At 42.8% G+C, this 24,116-nt stretch overlaps 1 long non-coding RNA gene and 1 pseudogene across 2 annotated transcripts in view; one reads left to right on the forward strand and one right to left on the reverse strand.

The window, feature by feature from the left end:
- The first annotated feature begins 14,019 nt into the window (after window positions 1-14,019).
- LOC309606829 (proteasome subunit beta type-3 pseudogene) lies at window positions 14,020-18,312 on the forward strand (annotated as a pseudogene). Its single transcript has one exon. The product of its transcript is annotated as a proteasome subunit beta type-3 pseudogene (transcript).
- Window positions 18,313-19,120: 808 nt separating this feature from the next.
- The window catches only part of LOC309636045, a 246,301-nt gene continuing 241,305 nt past the window's right edge, over window positions 19,121-24,116 (reverse strand). Inside the window, exon 2 of the long non-coding RNA XR_014249204.1 lies at window positions 19,121-22,264. This is a non-coding gene — a long non-coding RNA (uncharacterized lncRNA). The remainder of the gene's footprint in view (window positions 22,265-24,116) is intronic.

Here is a 24,116-nt window from a genome sequence, read left to right on the forward strand (position 1 = left end):
TGGCCACCAGGGACAGAGCTGTCTCAGCATTTTACCCTCTGTGGTTCACACAGTTCCCACCCTGTGAGGGTTCCTTCAGGTTTTTTTCCAGGAACAGGACAAAGCCGACCCAGGCAGAACCCACCCCTCTGTCTCCCACTCCTCATTCTTCACTAATATCCTTCATCGACAAGACGGTGTTGCTTCACATTTCAGCAAAAATTGTAATGATTTAATGTAGTAATTAAATTTAAATGATTTAATTAAATCATTAAGTAGTAATGATTTAAACTGTATTTCAGAGGAAGAGAATACTCAGGCTTTTGGGACATTTTTTCAAAGAAGTGGAGGCAAGAGAAAAAAATCTGGAAAGTGGAGCCAGGTGAATGTGTAGAGGTGAGGCGCAGGGGAGGTGGGGAAACAGGGAAGCTGCCTGGCTGGGGAGGGGCACTGGTGGGCAGGGTGGGGCCTGGAGAAACAGCCCTGGTGCCTTTGATTCTCTGTCCTTTAAGAAAATCACTGTTGTGTCCCTACTGCTCAGTTTCCAGGGTCTTGTGCCCTTTTGCAAGGTGGGTCTTTTGTGATTGCCACTATTGTATACCAGGTCTCAGGAAGAATTCCTGAAAATTCCTGTGGGTTAGGGAGCAGGCTTTATCATGGAAACTTAGCAAGAGAGGTTGGCAAGAAGGGGAGAGGAAGTGACCCTGGTTGTCTCATCATCACATGGAAAAGAGTGGCCAGGCCTCAGAAATTTGCTGAACACACATCTTGGGGCTGTGCTCCAGAGGAAGGACCATGAGTCATGTCATTCTCCCTTCTTACAAGGCAAAGGGTGAGAGCAGCCTTGACAGTGAGGGAACAGGCAGTAAGAGTCTAGGTTAGGTGCCAGAAATTTATAAGAGTTTTCTGGGATTGCAGGAAGCCCAGCACCAGTGACTTGGGGGATGTGGGACTTTTGTAAGCCCTCTGCCCCAGGGATAGAGCTAAGGACCTCATGGGACGTTGAGTGTGGGTGCAGACTCTCCAACTGCAAGTTCAGGTTGTCATCTGTGCTTCTGACCAACTGACTAGAAATTGGAAGATCCCATGACCCCTTCCTTGGATTCAATTAATTTGCTAGAGTGGCTCACAAAACTCAGAGAAACATTCTACTTACTAGATTACCAGTTTATTATAGAAAGCTATAACTCAGAATCAGCCAGGTGGAAGAGATGCATAGGGCAAGGTATGTAGGAAGGATGCATGCAGTTTCCATGATCTTGCTGGGCATGTCACTCACCCTGATTTCAATGTGTTCACCGACCCAGGAGCTCTCTGAACAAGTTTTATTTTGTTTTGTTTTTAGTGGAAGCTTCATCACATAGTCATAATTGATTAAATCATTGGTCTTTGGCAATTGATTCAACCTCCAGCCCCTCTCCCCTCCCCCGATGTTGGGGGGTGGGACTGAAAGTCTCAATGCTTTAGTCACATTGTTGGCTCCCCTGGAAATCAGCCCCATACTTAGGTGCTTTCTAAAAGTCACCCCATTAACATAAAACACCTTCAAAGCTCTCCACACCTAGGAAATTCCAAGGGTTTTAGGAGCTTTGTGCCTGGAATGGGGATGAAGATTAAATCTGTACTTAAGTAAGTATTATAAATCATAATATCACAGTAATACATCAATACAACAGAATGAAACTAGTATCAATCTGAAGTACAAAAACACATGATCATCTCAATAAATTCAGAAAAAAGCATTTTACAAAATCCAACAGCCTTTCATGGTAAATACACCCAACAAGCAAGGAATAGCAAGAAATCCCTCAACCTGATGAAGTGCATCTATGAAAAAGCCACAGCTAACATCATACTTAATGATGAAAGACTGGATGATTTCCCCCTACAGTCAAGAACAAGATAAGGATATCTACTTTTCTACTCTCACCACTTCTATTCAACATTGTCCTAGAGGTTCTAGCCAGGGCAATTAGACAAGGAAAATAAATATAAAGCATCATAAAGGAAGAAGTAAAACTATCACTATTTGCATATAACATGATTTTCTATATAAAAAATCGTAAACACTCCATTTCACTATTATAACTAATACACGAGTTCAGCAAGGTCAGAGAATGCAAGATCAATATACAAAAATTGTGTCTCTATACACTAGTGATGAATAATCCAGAAATGAAATTAGAAAAAAATTAATTCACAATAGCTTCAAAATGAATAAAACACTTAGAAATAAATTTAACAGAACAAGTGCAAAACTTATATCCTGAAAACTACAAATACTGTTGAAAAAGTTAAAGATCTAAATAATGGAAACATGTTCATGTATCAGATGTATATTGTTGTATATTCATGTCTACTGTTAAGATGGCTATACTCCCCAAACCGACCAACAGATTCAATGCAATCTTTATGAGAATCCCAGCTGACTTCTCTGTAGCAATTGACAAGCTGATTCTGAATTCATATAGAATGCCAAAAAGGGGAATTGTATGCACTTTCTGTGACAGGCGAGAGTCTCCTCCTCTTGATTCAGAAAGAGGGTTTGACATCACAAGAAGGTTTTGCTATACTTTTCCCCAAATTCCCCTTAGGCTTGTGCTCAGAAAGAAAGAGCCTCTCTTGGCCTTCTATTCCCCTTTCCCATGACCCTAGAATCTTTGTCCTTTACATTTTGGTGGTGACCAGCTGCTGAGTTTCCTGTGTGTCTTTGTGAAGGCAGGAAACACAGAGAAGGTGCCTTGGAGACTGAGTGGCATGGCCTCTGATCCACCCCACCCAGCTCTCTGCCAAGGGCACTGGGGCAGCCTTGTGACCAAACGTGGTCCTCAGACACACAAAAATCTTCCTTCACACTGTCTTCTTTAAGCTAGTGCTCTCAACCAAGGGAGTTTCACAAAACATCTTCAGCTTTTAATTGCCTTGTTGTGTTCTTAGCCATGGTCTCAAATGAAATAGCAGAAGGTATGAATGTATCTGTTAAAAATTAGTTTGGTTGTATATAGCAGAAATACCTCCAATTATAGTGGCTTACACATAATAGAAGTTTAGTTTTTGCTCAGACAAAACAAAACAAACCCAAAATGTTGTGCATCCATACAATGGAATATTATTTAGTCATAAAAAGGAATGAAATACTGACACATGACATAGCATGGATGAACCTTGCAACATCATTACACTACGTGAAAGAAACCAGTTCACAAAAGACAACGTACTATGAGATTCCTGTAAAATGAAAGTCCAGAATAGTGAACTCTATAGAGACGGTAAGTAGATGAACAGTTGCTTCGGGTTTGGAGAGGGTAGAGAAAAGAGGGGAAAGGAGTGATAGCTGAAGAGTGCCAAGTTTCCTTTTTTTTTTTTTTTTTTTCACACACACACACTGTATTTTATTTTTACAAGAGATAAATAGACTGACACCAAACATTGTACATGGATGACCACAACAAAAGCAACAATGATTGCAATTACCAAACATGAAACACACTCATACTATGTCATAATATTGACATTCAGTCCAGTAATCCTCCACTGTAACAGCTCCTTTACTTTGCAGTGAAAATTGATTTGTATATTCTTTGCCTCTGAGTCCGTGTGGGATTTTTTTTTTTTTAAATTCAGACAGAAAGTCACAAAAATTATACTCATCCTCATCAGTTCACTCAGTCCCATGTAATTCATTTTTTTTTTTCATCTTGATCTTTTGTTAGCACTTTTATGAGTTCATCAGTTTTTCATTAGAGTTCTGAAAATGCTTATTCATTCAGTTCAGCAGTACAGTCAGTTACCAGAAACCTGTACTTGTCAGAGTCTTTTCCATGAATTTCTTGAAGATGAAACCCTTTTATAGGAACATATTTGCAAAATCATCAGAGTACACCCAGAACTGTCTGTAAATGACAAAAGACTTAAAAATGACCACGGTTAAAGATTTGATGAAAGTTCATAATAATGCAGTTGACAAGAAAATTAGTTATTTCTGAGATATACATTTTAAAGTAATAACTAGGATTATGACTTATAACATTATACCAGAACATATAAGATTTTTAGAAATTTCATGTAATGTCTGAAACATTTATATTAACATATTTCCATACAAATACAAATATAAGATTTTTAGAAATTTCATGTAATGTCTGAAACATTTATATTAACATATTTCCATACAAATAACCCAAAGAAAGTTTAGTATTAGTTGTTTTGTTTGTTTTTTTATACTGCAGATTCTTATTAGGCATCAATTTTATACACATCAGTGTATACATGTCAATCCCAATCGCCCAATTCAGCACACCACCATCCCCACCTCACTGCAGTTTTCCCCCCTTGGTGTCTGTATGTCCATTCTCTACATCTGTGTCTCAACTTCTGCCCTGCAAACTGGCTCATCTGTACTATTTTTTTAGGTTCCACATACATGCATTAATATACGATATTTGTTTCTCTCTTTCTGACTTACTTCACTCTGTATGACAGTCTCTAGATCCATCCACGTCTCAACAAATGACTCAATTTCCTTCCTTTTTATGGCTGAGTAATATTCCATTGTATATATGTACCACAACTTCTTTATCCATTCGTCTGTTGATGGGCATTTAGGTTGCTTCCATGACCTGGCTATTGTAAATAGTGCTGCAATGAACATTCGGGTGCATGTGTCTTTTTGAATTACGGCTTTCTCTGGGTATATGCCCAGTAGTGGGATTGCTGGGTCATATGGTAATTCTATTTTTAATTTTTTAAGGAACCTCCATATTGTTCTCCATACTGGCTGTATCAATTTACATTCCCACCAACAGTGCAAGAGGTTTCCCTTTTCTCCACACCCTCTCCAGCATTTGTTGTTTGTCGATTTTCTGATGATGCCCATTCTAACAGGAGTGAGGTGATACCTCATTGTAGTTTTGATTTGCATTTCTCTAATAATTAGTGATGTTGAGCATCTTTTCATGTGCTTCGTGGCCGTCTGTATGTCTTCTTTGGAGAAATGTCTATTTAGGTCTTCTGCCCATTTTTGGATTGGGGTGTTTGTTTCTTTGATATTGAGCTGAATGAGCTGTTTATATATTTTGGAGATTAATCCTTTGTCCGTTGATTCATTTGCAAATATTTTCTCCCATTCTGAGGGTTGTCTTTTCGTCTTGTTTATGGTTTCCTTTGCTGTGCAAAACCTTTGAAGTTTCATTAGGTCCCACTTGTTTATTTTTGTTTTTATTTCCATTACTCTAGGAGGTGGATCAAAAAAGATCTTGCTGTGATTTATGTCAAAGAGTGTTCTTCCTATGTTTTCCTCTAAGAGTTTTATAGTGTCCAGTCTTATATTTAGGTCTCTAATCCATTTTGAGTTTATTTTTGTGTATGGTGTTAGGGAGTATTCTAATTTCATTCTTTTACATGTAGCTGTCCAGTTTTCCCAGCACCACTTATTGAAGAGACTGTCTTTTCTCCATTGTATATCTTTGCCTCCTTTGTCATAGATTAGTTGACCATAGGTGCGTGGGTTAATCTCTGGGCTTTCTATCTTGTTCCATTGATCTATGTTTCTGTTTTTGTGCCAGTACCATATTGTCTTGATTACTGTAGCTTTGTAGTAGAGTCTGAAGTCAGGGAGTCTGATTCCTCCAGCTCCATTTTTTTGCCTCAAGACTGCTTTGGCTATTCGGGGTCTTTTGTGTCTCCATACAAATTTTAAGATGATTTGTTCTAGCTCCGTAAAAAATGCCATTGGCAATTTGATAGGGATTGCATTGAATCTGTAGATTGCTTTGGGTAGTATACTCATTTTCACAATGTTGATTCTTCCAATCCAAGAACATGGTATATCTCTCCATCTGTTGGTATCATCTTTAATTTCTTTCATCAGTGTCTTATAGTTTTCTGCATACAGGTCTTTTGTCTCCCTAGGTAGGTTTATTCCTAGGTATTTTATTCTTTTTGTTGCAATGGTAAATGGGAGTGTTTCCAAAATTTCTCTTTCAGATTTTTCATCATTAGTGTATAGGAATGCAAGAGATTTCTGTGCATTAATTTTGTATCCTGCAACTTTACCATATTCATTAATTAGCTCTAGCAGTTTTCTGGTGGCAGTTTTAGGATTCTCTATGTATAGTATCATGTCATCTGCAAACAGTGACAGTTTTACTTCTTCTTTTCCAATTTGTATTCCTTTTATTTCTTTTTCTTCTCTGATTGCCGTGGCTAGGACTTCCAGAACTATGTTGAATAATAGTGGTGAGAGTGGACATCCTTGTCTCGTTACTGATCTTAGAGGAAATGCTTTCAGTTTTTCACCATTGAGAATGATGTTTGCTGTGGGTTTGTCATATATGGCCTTTATTATGTTGAGGTAGGTTCCCTCTATGCCCACTTTCTGGAGAGTTTTTATCAGAAATGGGTGTTGAATTTTGTCAAAAGCTTTTTCTGCATCTATTGAGATGATCATATGGTTTTTATTCTTCAATTTGTTAATATGGTGTATCACATTGATTGATTTGCGTATATTGAAGAATCCTTGCATCCCTGGGATAAATCCCACTTGATCGTGGTGTATGATCCTTTTAATGTGTTGTTGGATTCTGTTTGCTAGTATTTTGTTGAGGATTTTTGCATCTATATTCATCAGTGATATTGCTCTGTATTTTTCTTTTTTTGTAGTGTCTTTGTCTGGTTTTGGTATCAGGGTGATGGTGGCCTCATAGAATGAGTTTGGGAGTGTTCCTTCCTCTGCAATTTTTTGGAAGAGTTTAAGAAGGATGGGTGTTAGCTCTTCTCTAAATGTTTGATAGAATTCACCTGTGAAGCCATCTGGTCCTGGACTTTTGTTTGTTGGAAGATTTTTAATCACAGTTTCAATTTCATTACTTGTGATTGGTCTGTTCATATTTTCTGTTTCTTCCTGATTCAGTCTTGGAAGGTTATACCTTTCTAAGAATTTGTCCATTTCTTCCAGGTTGTCCATTTTATTGGCATAAAGTTGCTTGTAGTAGTCTCTTAGGATGCTTTGTATTTCTGTGGTGTCTGTTGTAACTTCTCCTTTTTCATTTCTGATTTTATTGATTTGAGTCCTCTCCCTCTTTTTCTTGATGAGTCTGGCTAATGGCTTATCAATTTTGTTTATCTTCTCAAAGAACCAACTTTTAGTTTTATTGATCTTTGCTATTGTTTTCTTTGTTTCTATTTCATTTATTTCTGCTCTGATCTTTATGATTTCTTTCCTTCTGCTAACTTTGGGTTTTGTTTGTTCTTCTTTCTCTAGTTTCTTTAGGTGTAAGGTTAGATTGTTTACTTGAGCTTTTTCTTGTTTCTTTAGGTAGGCTTGTATAGCGATAAACTTCCCTCTTAGAACCGCTTTTGCTGCATCCCATAGGTTTTGGGTCGTCGTGTTTTCATTGTCATTTGTCTCTAGGTATTTTTTTATTTCCTGTTTGATTTCTTCAGTGATCTCTTGGTTATTTAGTAACGTATTGTTTAGCCTCCATGTGTTTGTCTTTTTTACGTTTTTTTCCCTGTAATTCATTTCTAATCTCATAGCGTTGTGGTCAGAAAAGATGCTTGATATGATTTCAATTTTCTTAAATTTACTGAGGCTTGATTTGTGACCCAAGATGTGATCTATCCTGGAGAATGTTCCGTGCGCGCTTGAGAAGAACATGTAATCTGCTGTTTTTGGATGGAATGTCCTATATATATCAATTAAATCTATCTGGTCTATTGTGTCATTTAAAGCTTCTGTTTCCTTATTTATTTTCATTTTGGATGATCTGTCCATTGGTGTAAGTGAAGTGTTAAAGTCCCCCACTATTATTGTGTTACTGTCGATTTCCTCTTTTATAGCTGTTAGCAGTTGCCTTATGTATTGAGGTGCTCCTATGTTGGGTGCATATATATTTTTAATTGTTATATCTTCTTCTTGGATTGATCCCTGGATCATTATGTAGTGTCCTTCCTTGTCTCTTGTAACATTCTTTATTTTAAAGTCTATTTTATCTGATATGAGTATAGCTACTCCAGCTTTCTTTTGATTTCCATTTGCATGGAATATCTTTTTCCATCCCCTCACTTTCAGTCTGTATGTGTCCCTAGGTCTAAAGTGGGTCTCTTGTAGACAGCATATATATGGGTCTTGTTTTTGTATCCATTCAGCCAGTCTGTGTCTTTTGGTTGGGGCATTTAATCCATTCACGTTTAAGGTAATTATCGATATGTATGTTCCTATGACCATTTTCTTAATTGTTTGGGGTTTGTTTTTGTAGGTCCTTTTCTTCTCTTGTGTTTCCCACTTAGAGAAGTTCCTTTAGCATTTGTTGTAGAGCTGGTTTGGTGGTGCTGAATTCTCGTAGCTTTTGCTTGTCTGTAAAGCTTTTGATTTCTCCATCAAATCTAAATGAGATCCTTGCCGGGTAGAGTAATCTTGGTTGTAGGTTTTCCCTTGCTGCTTTCAATAATTTTTCTTTGTCTTTAATTTTTGCCACTTTGATTACTATGTGTCTCGGTGTGTTTCTCCTTGGGTTTATTCTGTATGGGACTCTCTGCGCTTCCTGGACTTGGGTGGCTATTTCCTTTCCCATGTTAGGGAAGTTTTCAACTATAATCTCTTCAAATATTTTCTCTGGTCCTTTCTCTCTCTCTTCTCCTTCTGGGACCCCTATAATGCGAATGTTGTTGCGTTTAATGTTGTCCCAGAGGTCTCTTAGGCTGTCTTCATTTCTTTTCATTCTTTTTTCTTTAGTCTGTTCCGCAGCAGTGAATTCCACCATTCTGTCTTCCAGGTCACTTATCCGTTCTTCTGCCTCAGTTATTCTGCTATTGATTCCTTCTAGTGTAGTTTTCATTTCAGTTATTGTATTGGTCATCTCTGTTTGTTTGTTCTTTAATTCTTCTAGGTCTTTGTTAATCATTTCTTGCATCTTCTCAATCTTTGCCTCCATTCTTATTCCAAGGTCCTGGATCATCTTCACTATCATTATTCTGAATTCTTTTTCTGGAAGGTTGCTTATCTCCACTTCATTTAGTTGTTTTTCTGGGGTTTTTTCTTGTTCCTTCATCTGGTACATAGCCCTCTGCCTTTTCATCTTCTCTATCTTTCTGTAACTCCAAGTTTCCTTTTGAGGTGATGAAAATGTTCTAAAATTGACACTTCTGATGGCTGCACGTATCTAAGAATATACTCAAAATCACTGAATTGTGTCATTTAAGTGGGTGAAATGTATATCTCAGTTTCTAAAAAGTGATTGTATTGGAAGTATAGAACAAGAACAAGTGCTTTGGAATCAGGCTGACCTGGGTTTGAATCCTTACTCTGCTATATATCAGCCTTGGACTGTGGACAAGTCATTCTACGCCTCTCAGCCTCACTTTTCTCATCTGTAAAGTGGATATAACGATCGTACTTACCTCACAGACTTGTTTGAGGATTAATGAGATAATGCATAACAAGACCTTAGCCTCAGTGTCCTGTACATAGGAAGACCTCAATAAATATCAACTGCCTGAAATATATCAGGGAACACCTGGGCAGGGGAAAACACATAGAGCAGCTGTCTGAGGCTTACAAGGCCTATTCAGATACTTGAAAATAATCTTTGTTAGAACAGCAGATTTTAGCCTTTAGTGTGGACAGCTATAAGAAATGGGTCAAAAATATCTCAAGGCCCAAAATGTAGTGACACCCAGGCAGAGAAGTTAGAGGTAAATATTTTTCCCAGGTGGAGGGGGGGAGGCTGCTATATTGCTCAGATTCTAATAAACGGGTCTCCCTAGATCTGCCAGCCCTACAGAGAATGAGGAGAGTGAGTTGCCCCACTCCTGCACACATTTCCTAAGCAGAAAGCTCAGGGGGAAAGGAAGGGTGAACAGAACAGCAGAATTATTACATTAATGGAATATGCAGAGGCTAGTTGTCCTTCCAGATCTTGATGAAAATCAGAGGAAGATCTAAGTCAACAGATGGGTTTAGCCTATGGGACAGCCATCTCTGGGAAAGAGAGGTTCTTCCATCACCCATGTGGAGAGATTTTGAGGAGTCTGGCAATAGATGCCAACATCATTTGTGGGGTCCCATGGACTCTGAGGGCCAATGGAGAAGAAAGCATTCACTTCTTGATGGAGCTGGTATCAGGTGGTGGTAGAAACAAGACTTCTCTCTCTAAACGAATCCCCAAGTGGGATGGAGTGGATTCTGCCTCATTATTAGTCTATTTTTCTCTGATTGTTGTTTCAGATGGTGAGGCCGGGGGGGAGTATGCATTCACTTAAAACTCCATACCAGAGACTACAACCCTACAGGCAAGCATATCTTCCATTACCACATTTTTTCTACTGTACATGTGAAACCATCGCAATTCTTGTTTTGTCACCTGTTTATCCCCATCCTATGACCACAAATATACAGGCACATCTTGTTTTATTGCACTTCACTTCATTGCATTTTGCAGGTACTGTGTTTTTTACAAGTTGAAGACTTGTGGCAACCCTGTAATAAGCAAGTCTATTGGAGCCATTTTCCCAATAACATTATTTTTAAAATTAATGTATGTACATTGTTTTTAAAGACATAATGCTATTGAACCTTAATAGGCTACAGTATAGTGTAAACATAACTTTTATGCACACTGGAAAACCAAAAAATTTGTGTGACTTGCTTTCTTGCGATATTGGATAGTTGCTTTATTGCAGTGGTCTGATACCTAACCCGCAATATCTCCAAGGTATGCCTGTATAATTCATTTTGCTTATCCATTTGCAAATGTTTAATAGCATTTCTTTCTGGTTACTGAAGAATCCAGTGTTTGGGAGAGCAAGTGAGTTTTTGATACATATCTACATTTTTATTTAATTGTAAACAAGTTTCAGTGGCTCAAATTTAAAATGTAGAAATGAGTTGGTGAAAAAATTAGTATCTATCCCTCAGTTATTTTCTATCCCCAAGGACAGGCTTACTTTTTAAAAGAAAATTAGAAAAATGTAGTGCCACAAGAGGGCGCTCCTGGAAACCTGGTCTAGTGGTAAAGCCAACCATTCATAAGAGGAAGTATCTCTGGGAGAATGGATTCTGGAGAGTAGGCGTGTTTCTTGAGCACTTGTAGTCTCACTGGGCACATGCACAGGATCCCACTTACGAAACCCAGAGACTCCTGAAGTAGGAACACACCCCCAATGCTGTGACAGCTCACGGGCTCAGAAAAGTTCAGATATTTATCCAGAGCCACTCAGGTAATAAGTAAATAAGATGAGATTCAGACCTAATGAGTAAATAAGATGTGGCACTGGCTCATGAGGGAGGGTTTATAACCTCAAGGACACTGGTCACCACTGAAACAATGCTGGTCACTGTGTGTCCTCGGAATCAGGGTCACAGCAACCTGCCCACCAGCCAGGTGTTTCCAGTTGGGTCAGGAAGTTTCAGGAAGTTCCTGAATGTGTGAGAATAGCCCCCACCCTGACAATCACAGGGTCTTTGTCCAGCAAGCCCCCTTGTTGTTGAGGAGAGACCTTGTTAATGGGAAAGGGGTATCTAGGGTCCCTGGTTTGACACCCATCCCCAGACTAGGGAGTCTTTTATTACAAATAAATAACTTGGCATTTTATTCTACATATCATCCTTAACATAATACTGTCAGCATGAGTGTATCACCAAGAGTCTGAATGTTATTGAAATATTGTTGCACATGATGCAACCGACAAGGGATTAATTTCCAAAATATACAAACAGCTCATACAGCTCAATATCAAAAAAACAAACAACCCAATCAAACAAATGGGCAGAGGATCTAAATAGACATTTCTCCAAAGAAGACATCCATGTGGCCAAACAGGTACATGAAAAAAATTAGCGGTGCTCAACACCGCTAATTATTAGAGAAATGCATATCAAAACTACAATGAGGTATCACCTCACTCTGGCCAGAATGGCCATCATCAAAAAGTCTACAAATAATAAATGCTGGAGAGGGTGTGGAGATAAAGAAACCCTCCTACACTGTAGGTGGGAATGTAAATTGGTGCAGCCACTATGGAGAACAATATGGAGGTTCCTTTAAAAATTAAAAATAGAGCTACCATATGATCCTGCAATCCCACTCCTGGGTAAATATCCAGAGACAACTATAATTTGAAAAGATACATGCACCCCAATATTCACTGCAGCACTGTTTACAAAAGCCAAGACATAGAAGCAAACTAAATGTCCATCAACAGAGGAATGGATAAAGAAGATGTGGTATATATATACAATGGAATACTACTCAGCTATAAAAAAGTATGAAATAATACCATTTTCAGCAACATGCACAGACCTGGAGATTATCATACTAAGTGAAGTAAGCCAGACAAAGACAAATATAATATTATATCACTTATATGTGGAATCTAAAAAAAAAAAGATACAAATGAACTATTTACAAAACAGAAATAGACCCACAGACATAGAAAACAAACTTATGGTTACCAAAGGGGAAAGGAGGGCAGGGATAAATTAGGAAGTTGGGATTAGCATATACACACTGCTATATATAAAATAGATAACCAACAAGGCACTACTGTATAACACAGGGAACTATACACAATATTTTGTAATAACCTATAAGGGAAAAGAATCTGAAAAAGAGTATATATATCTATCTGATTCACTGTGCTGTACACCTGAAACTAACACAAAATTGTAAATCAACTATACTTCAATAAAAAATTATATATATATAGAAAATAAAGAAATATTCTAAAAATTTAGAGTCTGGGGGCATGAAGTACTGAGGATAAGACTGTGGACTTTGAGATTTCCCCCTTAAGAGGTGAGGATCTTTAGAGAAATTAGGCAACATCCCTGAAAACAGAGTTGAGAAAATGTGGCTGGGGAACCACCAAGGAGTTATAAGAGGCAGTGAGATGATATTTATTAGGATCTGGGAAGGGGGGCAGGAAGAGGGGTCAAGAGCAAGGAGAAGGGCAACAAACACTTATAAGTGTTTATCTAATGACACAGAAATCATTATGCCCATTTTACAGATGAGGAAACTGAGGCTTAAGAAGTTAAACAACTTGCCGAAGGTCAAACAGCTAATATCTGGCAAAACTGTTACCTGAACCTGGTGCAAGTGCCCAATGTCTTTGCATAATAACAGGCAGCCTCTCAGAAACCGTGGTCTTGATTCTCACCGGACCCCCACCAGCCCTTCCCTTCTCTAAGCAGTTTCTCTCAAATCCAGGAACAGCTGCATGCCTTTTGGGCAATTCTAAGCTCAGCTAGTTGTTGATCATTTGTGATGTGACCAGGTCACAGGCTCTTGCCTCCCCCTCTTCTGATGCAGGCCCCAGGCCCTGTGAACAGGGGAGGCAAGGAGACCCCACTCTCAGGCTGGTGCAAGTGCCGGGTCAGCGCCTGAGAGTGGGTGTCCTGTTGACTCACCCTTGTCGCAGCCCTCCTAGGAGGGCACTGAGGTGTCACAGATGCTCTTGAACAAGACAGGCAGCTCTCAGCTAAGCTGCACATGGCAGCTATGACTGGTTTCCACCCAGCAAATATTGACTGAGCACACCTGTGTCTCGGCACAGCCAGGGCCCTCCTTTCCTGTCCAGTCACCATCTGCTGCAGTCACTGAGCCCCGAGGTGAGCAGCATGTGTGTGCCCTCCCTCCGCTGCTAACCCCACAGCCACTCTGCCCCATGTGGGCGCCCCACCTCTTTAGGACCTGGGCAGAGTCCATCACGGGTTGGGTCCAAAGACACAGTCTGTGTTCGCCATCTTGCTTCCAGTGCAGACACAGCTTATGCATGTTTTCTACTCAAAGTCGGTTATTTGCTCCCAGCAACAGTAGAGACAGATAAATAGCAACTTAAATAGTGCAGCGATTCCACTCTAGGAGAATCTACTCTCTTCACAAACTGAAGGCCTGGAGTGAGCTTGAGATGGAAGCTGTAAATCCATGGGTTCCCTTGGGTCCCTTGGTCCATCTCTCTGCTCCCACCCACCTTCCCTGGGGGCAGGGCTGTGTCGGGAACTGTTTGACAGCTGGCTCTTCAGGAGGACAAGGCCCTGGTCTCCAGCATTTGCCAATCCCTGTGGTGTGGATACGCCCTCCATGGCTCATTTCAAACCACCACCGTGATGACCCTGAGCACAGACTTGGGAAAAGACGCGTAAAACCAGCTCTCACAGGCCAGCTCCAGGTGTTTCCAGCACATCCCTGTCTGGGGGGGAATCTAACATTTCAATCTGCAGACACATATTCATGTAGCCTTGCTCGGAAACACAGCCAACTGCCTACCAGGAGGAAAAGGCAGTCTCTTCCAAAGCAGGAGGACAACTTGTTGAGGGTGATATGCAGAGAGCACCTAAGTCATCCGAGGCAGATGGGGCAGGCTCCCAGGGGGCCATCTGAGCTGCATCTGGAAGCATCATCGGGCTTTGGGCAGGAGGGAAGGGTCTTACTCCAGGGAGTGGGAGCTGGTGTGAAGGCTGGAAGCTGATGCGGGTTCTTTCTTAGGCCCATAAGGGATGGGGAGTGACCCCTAAAGTGGGGAGGTTTTCCCAGTTATCTGTTCCTGCTGGGGCTCTCCCTCCCTTCTGTGCTCCCAATAGGAGGGTCTTAAAGGTCAGTGGGCACGTTGTCAGGGGTCATGAGTGGGGACCTATCTCTTCCCTGTGGGGAGGTTGGTGTACCCTGAGCCCGTGGGGTGGGTAGAAGGTTGCGCTGGATGTTTTGCTCTGTCTAAACCCTGTTGGTTGCAAGAGAGAAGCTGAGAACTTGTCCAGCCAAGAACCACAAGGGAAACCAGTGACAAAGGAAGCCCAGCAGAAAGAGGCCGACTGATGTGGCTGGGGAGAGAGTCACCCACAAACTGAGGTTGGGCAGGAGCCATGCATGGGGGCTGGGCACAAGCTCAGGGTGGGGGCAGTCCCTCCACCAGGGGGCCTTCTCCAGCTTTAAAAGGTAACATAGCTGGCATGACTGATGGGATGGTTAAGACTAAGGTGAAAAGACCCTGTGAAAGCTGGACCATGAGACTCCCTAGGAGGACAGTTCACTGGCCCAGGAAGAAGGGCAGGTCCACCAGCCTGCAGCTCACAGACAGTGAGGGTCCCTGGGCCCTGCTGGGAGACCAGCTGAGGCTTCCTAGGCCAGCAGCCTTTGCAGTTCTGGGTTGCGGCTGGGGGTGCACGCCTGTTTGTGACACGCTGAGTGCAGGGGGAGGCGGCTGTGGTTGACCAAAGGTCACCTTGATCTCAGAGGCTGCTGAGATGCAGCCATAGGTCTTAGCATCAAAGATGGAGCCGCAGAGTGGTGAAGGGTGCAGGAAAAAGGCTCCTGAATGGCCTCAGTGTGACCCCGACAGCCGGACCCACATCACATACAGGTCCTGGGTGTGCTCTTGACACGGGAAAATCTTTGGCGTTTGTGAGTGATGGATGTTCCCACCTTTGGGTCACTTCCTCACTGACTTCCACCTCCTCTGATCTCTGGTGGTCCTGCAGACCTCTCACACTCAGGTCCCCAGGCTGGGCTCCCCTTCCTGCCCAGGGTCTCTAAAGGCCCAGCATTCTCTCCACTGGACAGCTGGGTTCCTTCTTGCCTTCACCCCTCACACCCAGTCCTTTGCCAAGTGATTCTACCGCAGCTGTGTCTCTCTATCCTGTCATCTCTGCCCTCCATCACTGCCCTGACTTAGCCCCTCATCTCTTGCCTGGATTTTACAATGTCTTCTGTCTGGCCCTGTGCCTCCAGTGTCTCCCGATAGGCCACGCTGCCCTGATTAATCCACTTAAAGCATCCTCTGATCCTGCATCTCCCCTGTTCAAAGAGCTTCACTGATTTCCAGTTACCCACAGAATTTACTTCCGATGCCTCAGCCCGGCCTTTAGCATCATCTATGGCCCTGCTACTCGGAGTGTGGTCCTCAGACCTGAGGCTTCGGCATCACCCAGGAGCTTGTACGAAATGCAGACTCTCAGCCCACCCAGAGCTACTGAGTCAGAACCTGCTATTGAACAAGATTGCCAAATGAATCATGTGCATGTTCAAGTTGGACAATGCTGCTTTATGGTCTATTTCTTCTTTTTAATATATGTGTAATCATGTATATATTATGTATATTATATGTATAGCATCAGTATATATATATCATCAAGTCATACATATATATGGTTTTTAAAAACATACTGAGAAGTCTGTCTCCTGCTGGCCCCAATTCCTCTCCCCAGAGGCAACCACTTCTATTATTTCTGATTTTAGTTTTTCTGTGGTTATTTCTGTGTCTCTAGGTAATGCGTCTGATGGTATTTCTGGAGTTTTCAAACTGAAACATCACCTAATGACTTCCTGTTAATCTAACAGGAAGATTTAACTCACTGATTCCCCCTCCCTCCCCAACCTGCCTCCTGTTCCACCTGCCAGTAGTTGGAATTGATGCTCACGCTGTTGGCTTTCCTCGTGTGTCTGGTGGATCCTTGGTTTTCCTCTTATGTTTAAAAAGGATCCAGGCAGCTCTGTGGGAAATCAGGCTCCACCTTAGGGTGGGGGCAGGGAGCTGACCTTTATGCTGGGGACCCCTAAATGTCAGAATAAGGAGGCTTTCCTGAGGCCCCAGTATCCACACAAGATGTCAAGTTTTCTCCAGGCCACTCATTCAGGGTTTTTGGGTTTTGTTTTTGTTTTAGAAGAGCCTTCCTGGCAGTGAGGCCCATAGCTGGTTTGCTGGAATTGTGGCAATCAGAGATCCTAGTACATAACAATCATGTCTATTGTGTCCTATAACGGAGGGGCTGTCATGGCCACAAAGGAAAGAACTGTGTGGCCATCGCTTCTGACAGGTGCTTCGGGATCCAGGCCCGGATGGTGACCATGGAAGTTCAGAAGATCTTTCCCACGGGCGACCCACTGTACATCTGCCTGGCCAGTCTTGCCACCAATGTCCAGACAGCTGCCAGGTGCCTCAAGTTCTAGCTGAACCTGTATGAGCTGAAGGAAGGTCAGCAGATCAAGCCTTACACCCTCATGAGCATGCCTCTTGTATGAGAGACGGTTTGGGCCCTACTACACTGAGCTGGTCATTGCCAGGTTGGACCCGAAGACCTCTAAGCCCGTCATTTGCTCTCTAGACCTTATTTGCTGCCCCATGGTGACAGATGACTTTGTGGTCAGTGGCACCTGCACTGAACAAATGTACGGGACATGTGAGTCTCTCTGGGAGCCCAACATGCATCGAAACCATCTCACAAGCCATGCTGCATGCTGTGGACAGGGAGGCAGTGTCAGGCATGGGAGCCATTGTCCACATCATTGAGAAGGACAAAATCACCATGAGGGGCTTCCCTGGTGGCGCAGTGGTTGAGAATCTGCCTGTTAATGCAGGGGACACAGGTTCGAGCCCTGGTCTGGGAAGATCCCACGTGCCGCGGAAGAGCTGGGCCCATGAGCCACAGTTACTGAGCCTGCGCGTCTGGAGCCTGTGCTCCGCAACAAGAGAGGCCGCGATAGTGAGAAACCCGCGCACCACGATGAAGAGTGGCCCCCGCTCGCCACAACTAGAAGAAAGCCCTCGCACAGAAACGAAGACCCAACACAGCCATAAATAAATTAATTAATTATTTTTTTAAAAAAAATCACCATGAGGACACTGAAGACCTAAATGGACTAACTCTGTTCCCAGAGTCCTTTTTTTTTTTTAAATAAAAGATTTTCTTTCACTCCTGAAAAAAAAAAAAAAGAGCCTTTCTTTGTTGACATCCGAGAAAAAAATGCCTGGCCCCTGGATGGTCATGCCTGGGCTGGGTGAGGGTTGGGAGTTGACTATTTCGTGCCCAGACTGGTTCCCTGTTTCAGCCCTGTTCTCACCCCACCCTCCTTCCTACCTGGCCGTCTGAGTTCAGGGGCCCTGCGGTTCCTCTGGGCAGGTGGCTCCATCCTCCGTTGTGCCCCTAGGTGTGTGTTCTAGGTCATTGGTTCTCAAACTTGGCTGCACGTTGGGCTCACCTGGGTCATTAACGAAGTCCTGTCCCCTGGGCAAGACCCCAGAGATTCTGAGGTAATTGGTCTGGGGTCTGGCTCTGCCTTACTAAGCAGCCCTCTTCCTTTCCTCTCTGAGATTCCAGGCATCTCTGGTCTGCTGATTAGTTGCCTCCCTGTCTCTCTTTGATGTGATCGATACACTTAAACAAAATACATTTACTATAGTTTTAATGTTCCAGGGAAGGAGAGGACACACATGCATTTACTTGGTTCATGAACATCTTGAACAAGAAGTGCAAAACCTCATTTCAGTCTACGTGTCCAACTTCATCTCCAGCCTCCCCTTTGCACTCTGTAATTTAGCAAATACAAACAAACTCCAAAATCATTCCCTTTCACCCATCTGCACGCTGCTCTTTCCCACATCTGTGATGTCACTCACGCTGCTCCGCTGGTAACGTCTAAGCCCAGAGACGAGCTGTGGATCAGCCTCTGCATCTCCTGATCTTCCCTCTCCTCTGAAACGGCTCCAACAGTTTCAAGCTCCTCATTCTCACACAGCCACAAGCAGAGGCAAGAGCCAGTGGGCAGCGAGGGGCAGGAGTTTCTCCTCTCCCTCCTTCCTCTTGTCAGGTGGAAGTCATTCTCAGAAGCTCCCAGGAAACTTTTCTTACCTATCATTGGCCAGAACAGGGCCACATGCCCGCCACCAGAGAGCAGGGGAACATCCCCACCTACATCCCTGATCCAGGTATCTCGTCTTGACAGCAGAAGCAGTCAGGGCTCTGTTAGTAAGAAGAGGGGAGGCTCTGGGGGAGGAAGTGGATGGTGTTGATCACAGTATTTTATTTCTCTGTTCCTTCTGTGTCCTCTTTGGGGAACTAGTTATCTACATGTTTGATCCCCATTGTCAGTCCATTTTGCTCTAATTGCTTCCCTCTTGTCTTCTATGTTATTTTCTCATCGTGTTTCCGATGGAGTTTTCTGTAGTGTTGATTCTGTTCTTTGTATTTTAAGTTCTGCAAAAGAATTAATTTTCTCCTCAATTATTTTATTTGCTGCTCCATCCTCCAACCCCCTTCATATTCTGATATTTTAATTCATCTTTCACCTCTGATTTCATCAATCTTTTGCACACTGTTGTTTCTTTCCTTTATTTTGGAGGACCAAATATTTGGGTAGGTCTCTGTTAGTTGTTTTTTTTTTTTTTCTGCTTTTTCATCTTTGATTGGAGTCTTTCTATTTGTTCTGCTATTTGCCTCAGCAAACCTGTGTATTTGGATTCCTTTTGACTTTGCTTTCTGTCAGGACCCTGAAGTCTGAGCACATGAGTTAGAGAACTAGATGTGATGCCTTGTATTCTTTGCTTGGTCTCTCAGCTGCCTGGGGAGGGCAGGAAGAGAGCATGGGCTCTGGGCATTGGGAGCTGGAGAACCCTGTGTGCTCCACGTGCTCCAGTTCTGTGAAAACCACAGAGAAACAGTTTCCTCCGAGTGGGGTCTTCCTGTTCCACGAGGAGCGTCCTGTGGGATTCCATTCCCTTCCCCTCCACCCCTTCTGACTGGGCCGGCCATGTGGTGTGGTATCGTGTGGTTCATGAGCTTTCTGTCCCCTCACCCCTCCTGCCCCTTTGTCTGCTGCCTTTCCCATCTGGGTCCATTGCTCCTGGAATGGTGTTTCTCAAACTGGGGTGCTTTGTAGTCTCGGGGTCCTGCAGGTGCTCTGTTAGAATGTTTACATTTCATGCTTTGATTTCAATAATAATCTGACAGTTAATAATCTGGTAATTCATTCTGTGCATATTTGGATCCTGCAGGTGCCCACCTTACAGCAAAGGCATTTTCAGGGCTGCGTTTGCTTTTGTGTTACAGCATCTTCACAGGGGGACCAGAGAACGGCACAGAGCATCGTTCTGATGGGGACCACCTGGTGCATGGTTTATGTGGAGGAGACAGGTGGGAGGACCGGCCATCAGGCAGGACAGGGCAGAGTGACAATAACAACCTGTGCTTTTGATGCCGGCACTGCTCTGAGTGCTGTGAGTGTGTTAAGTCAGTGACTCTGCCAACAGCTCTGTGAGGGAAGACCCTGACTACTGCCCTCTTACAGCTGAGGAGACGGAGGCACTGGGAGATCAAGGCCCTGCTCAAGAGTCTGCAGCCGGTAAGTGGACTGAGGGTTTGACACGGGCAGCTGGGCCCCAAAGCCTAATTTCTTAGCCATTAAGCTGTAAGGCTCACATACATTTGCCCAAAGGCTAATTCAGCTAAAACCACTTTGCTGAAAGACAGTTTACACAGAAGTCCATTTTCTAAATGGGTAAACCACTGAACAACCAATTTGCTGAATTTGATAAATTTATAAAATATTTATTTCTATCAATTCTTGATAAAATTTACAATGCTTTGAGTCAGATGGGTTACCAGAGCCTGTGAGGACTTTGGGGAGCAAAGCCCCCCGAGATCTGGCTTCAGACTGCCTCCCTGGCCTCAGGCCCCCTCCCTCTTCCTGTCAGTCTCCTCATCTCTCTGCCCCCCAGTCTCCCCTCTCAGGCCATCTTGTGAACTGACTTCTCTTTCTGTCTCCAGCAGGGAGCTGGGTAGAGAGACATGGAACATTGCTTTAGGTGCTCTTAGGAAGAAATAATGAAACCTGTCTACTAAAATGACAGAAATCTTCAAAAGCTGTTAAACCATTTATCCAAAATGAATTGCTTTAAACTTTATACATAGTTAAAAGAAAGAAGTTTCTGGTACATGGATAGATTTGATAATTTCGATGACTTGATCGATCATTCACTGAATTGGCATTTGGCAAATTGACCGCCTTCCGCCCCTCAGCACCTCTCAAACAGGCACGTGATGTTCAAAAGTTCCTGCCCTATAACTGTGAGGGGCGTATCTGACTTGTAAGCAGAGGTATGGGATTCTATCTCTGTAGCACCAACTTATAAAAGTTTATTAGCAGTAATGTAGTAAATAACCACTATAGGTGCAAATACCCAATGAACAACTTTCTTGTATGATTCCAGTAATAAGTAGATCAGTATTTATTCAATGGAGATTTCAAGAATGGTGCAATGTTATTTTTTTCAGGTCAATGAAGCAATTTACAGATGTATCAATTGTCACCTGGTTGAGTTTTGGTTAAAATGAGCTTGACTATTTTGAATTAGTGAACAAAGACTTTAATCAAATGTTGTACAACAAATGTATATGAGGTAGCATTCTTTGTTTTAAAGTTTAAAAGTAAATTAAACATATAACCTGATGTGAAGCTACAGTTTTTTCCTCCTAACCCCAGCATCAATGATTTAATTTCAGGAAAACAAAAACACCCATCTCATTACATTGGACTTGTGCTTGTCTTTTCTCCCTCAGACTCCCAGAAGAGGAATACATTCCAAGAGGGAGAAAGTATGAAGACTCTGGGGTCACCAGACCTCAGAGCATGTTCTACTCTCTGTTTGGGGTGTCCTTTCTTTTTAATTCTCACAACAGCCCTATGAAGTAGATACAATTATTATCTATACTATAGAAAGGCTACAAAAATTAAGTAAGCTGTCCAGGGTCACACAGCCAGTGTGTGGTGAAGTCCACTGCAGTGTAAGTTCCTTGAGGGCAGGGGCTTATCTTATTTTTCACTGAGCCTTCCCCCCATCACCAGCACCTAGTAGGCACTCAGTCCGAATGTGATGGTTGAATGCTGAGCTAGTGAGAAACTGAGAAGGAAGATACTGTTCAGAGGAGAACCCCATGTGAGCAAGCAGAGGTCAGGAGGGCATTGGTGGGATGGGGCAGCTGAACTGGTAATTGCACCTCTTTTTTTTTTTTTAATTTTATTGGAGTATAGTTGATTTACAATGTGTTAGTTTCAGGTGTACAGCAAAGTCAATCAGTTATACATACACATATATCCACTCTTTTTTAGATTCTTTTCCCATATAGGCCATTACAGAGTATTGAGTAGAGTTCCTTGTGCTATACAGTAGGTCCTTATTAGTTACGTATTTTATATATAGTAGTGTGTATACGTCAATCCCAGCCTCCCAGTTTATCCTTCCCTCCCGTCCCCCGCAGTGGAAACCATAAGTTTGTTTTCTACATCTGTGACTCTATTTCTGTTTTGTAAATAAGCTCATTTGTACCATTTTTTTAGATGCCCCATATATGCGATATCATATGATCTTTGTCTTTGTCTGACTGCACCTCCTTTTTTTTTTTTTTAAATCTGTCTTTTTTTTTTTAATTATTTATTTATTTATTTATTTATTTGGCTGTGTTGGGTCTTCGTTTCTGTGCGAGGGCTTCCTCTAGTTGCGGCAAGCGGGGGCCACTCTTCATTGCGGTGCGTGGGCCTCTCACTATCATGGCCTCTCTTGTTGCAGAGCACAGGCTCCAGACGCGCAGGGTCAGTAGTTGTGGCTCACGGGCCTAGTTGCTCCGCGGCATGTGGGATCTTCCCAGACCAGGGCTCGAACCCGTGTCCCCTGCATAAGCAGGCAGATTCCCAACCACTGCGCCACCAGGGAAGCCCTGCATCTCCTTTTTAACATCAGTTGTTCCTGCTCTGTAGCCCTCAGGATAGTAAGGGATTTGGTATTTTATGACGCCAGGGCCTGAAGCTCCTTCATAAGGGTTCCCACCCCTGTAACCTACCCAGTACAGTCCCTTTATGAAGCTGAGGTGATGCTCTAGGCTGATGGGGGAAGGGTGGTAACTGGGTGTAGTGACCGCAGGTTCTCACACTGCTCAGAGGAGGGCTGAACTGTGGTTTATGTACTCAGAGGTGGTAGCCATCCTTTGAAAGCGCAAGTCTGGTATGCAGCAAAAAATGGGCATCTATCAGCCTGAACGTGCTATGCAAGTCCTGCCCATCCAGGGTTGGGGCCAGAGTCTGGGGCATGGGAGAATTCCGGAGCTGGGAGCAGGGTACCCTGAGTTCCTCAGTCCTTACTCCTCAAATCCTTCTCCTCCCCTGCTTGGATTCTTATGTGTAATTCAGCCTCCCAGGCTCCTTGATGCTGGGAAGGGGGGTACACACAAGCCAGTCCCACATTTATGTTCTGGGTGATGCATTAGTCTCCATATATTGATCCAGTTTCTGGACTTACAGGTTTGAAGACTATAATGAGTCTGTGGCCATTCACTGAGGTGGGGACTTTTTGGCTGCATCACATAAACTGCCTTAAAATGTTCCCCACTTGCACTGTTATTCCCAAGTCCTCCCAGCCTTGCCCTCCCCTAGTCTCTGCTGGCCCATTTTCATCACCTTCCTTAGCAGATCGCACTCACCCCTCCGTGGACAGATGTCCCCCAGGTGTAAGGTTGCGTTCTTCTCATCCGCGGGGTTGCTGACCACACAGGTGAGGCGGCTGTTGAAGTGGCTGAGGGACAGGCTCAGGCTCAGGTTCCGGGAGCTGCGGGCTGGCCCCAGCGTCCCTCTCTGCTCCAGCTCCCTGGGGAGGCCCTGGCTCAGCCAGGTCACTGTCAGCTTCCCTGTGTTTCCTGGGGTTCCACACTCTAGACTGACATTGCACCAGCCTGATGTGTTAGATGATGAATAAATCTGGATCCCGGGGTGGGGGATGGGCTCTGGGGTGAGAGGGGATGGAAGAGGAACTGAGCTTCAGGGTTAGAGACTCATCCAAGTACATCACCTCTCTCACCTATGTGATGCAGCTCTGGGAGGTTTCTTACTATAGACCTGGGGAAGGAACCTACGCTCCCTGGCCTAAGAGGTTCTGACTCCCAGCCCACAGCCAGATGGTTGAGTCCCTTCCATGCTTAGTCCAGATAATTAAATAATCATGATTTATATAAAAATTATATAATTTTACATATACATGAAAATTATATATGGCAATTATATAATGTATATAATATGACATATATAATAACCACAACATGGGATGGGTTGAGAATATAGTGGAAATATATGTTTAAGTTCTTGTTTTGTACAAAGGAAAAACATAATACTGATTATCTTTAAATGTTGAAGTAAAAATTGAAGTTTAGTAACCAGTAGGATAAAAATACAAGGTGGTATTACTTACAAACTACTAGAGAAGTTTGTGTCGAAGAAAACACTATTAATCTAACAAAAGACAAGGAAGAAAAGAAGACACTATGGTAAATAGAAAACATTTTTTAAAAGTCTGTTAGGTACCTACATGTAAAAATGGAAATA

This window comes from Balaenoptera borealis, assembly GCF_965194805.1.
Source record: "Balaenoptera borealis genome assembly, chromosome: 1".
In the NCBI taxonomy this organism is placed as follows: domain Eukaryota; kingdom Metazoa; phylum Chordata; class Mammalia; order Artiodactyla; family Balaenopteridae; genus Balaenoptera; species Balaenoptera borealis.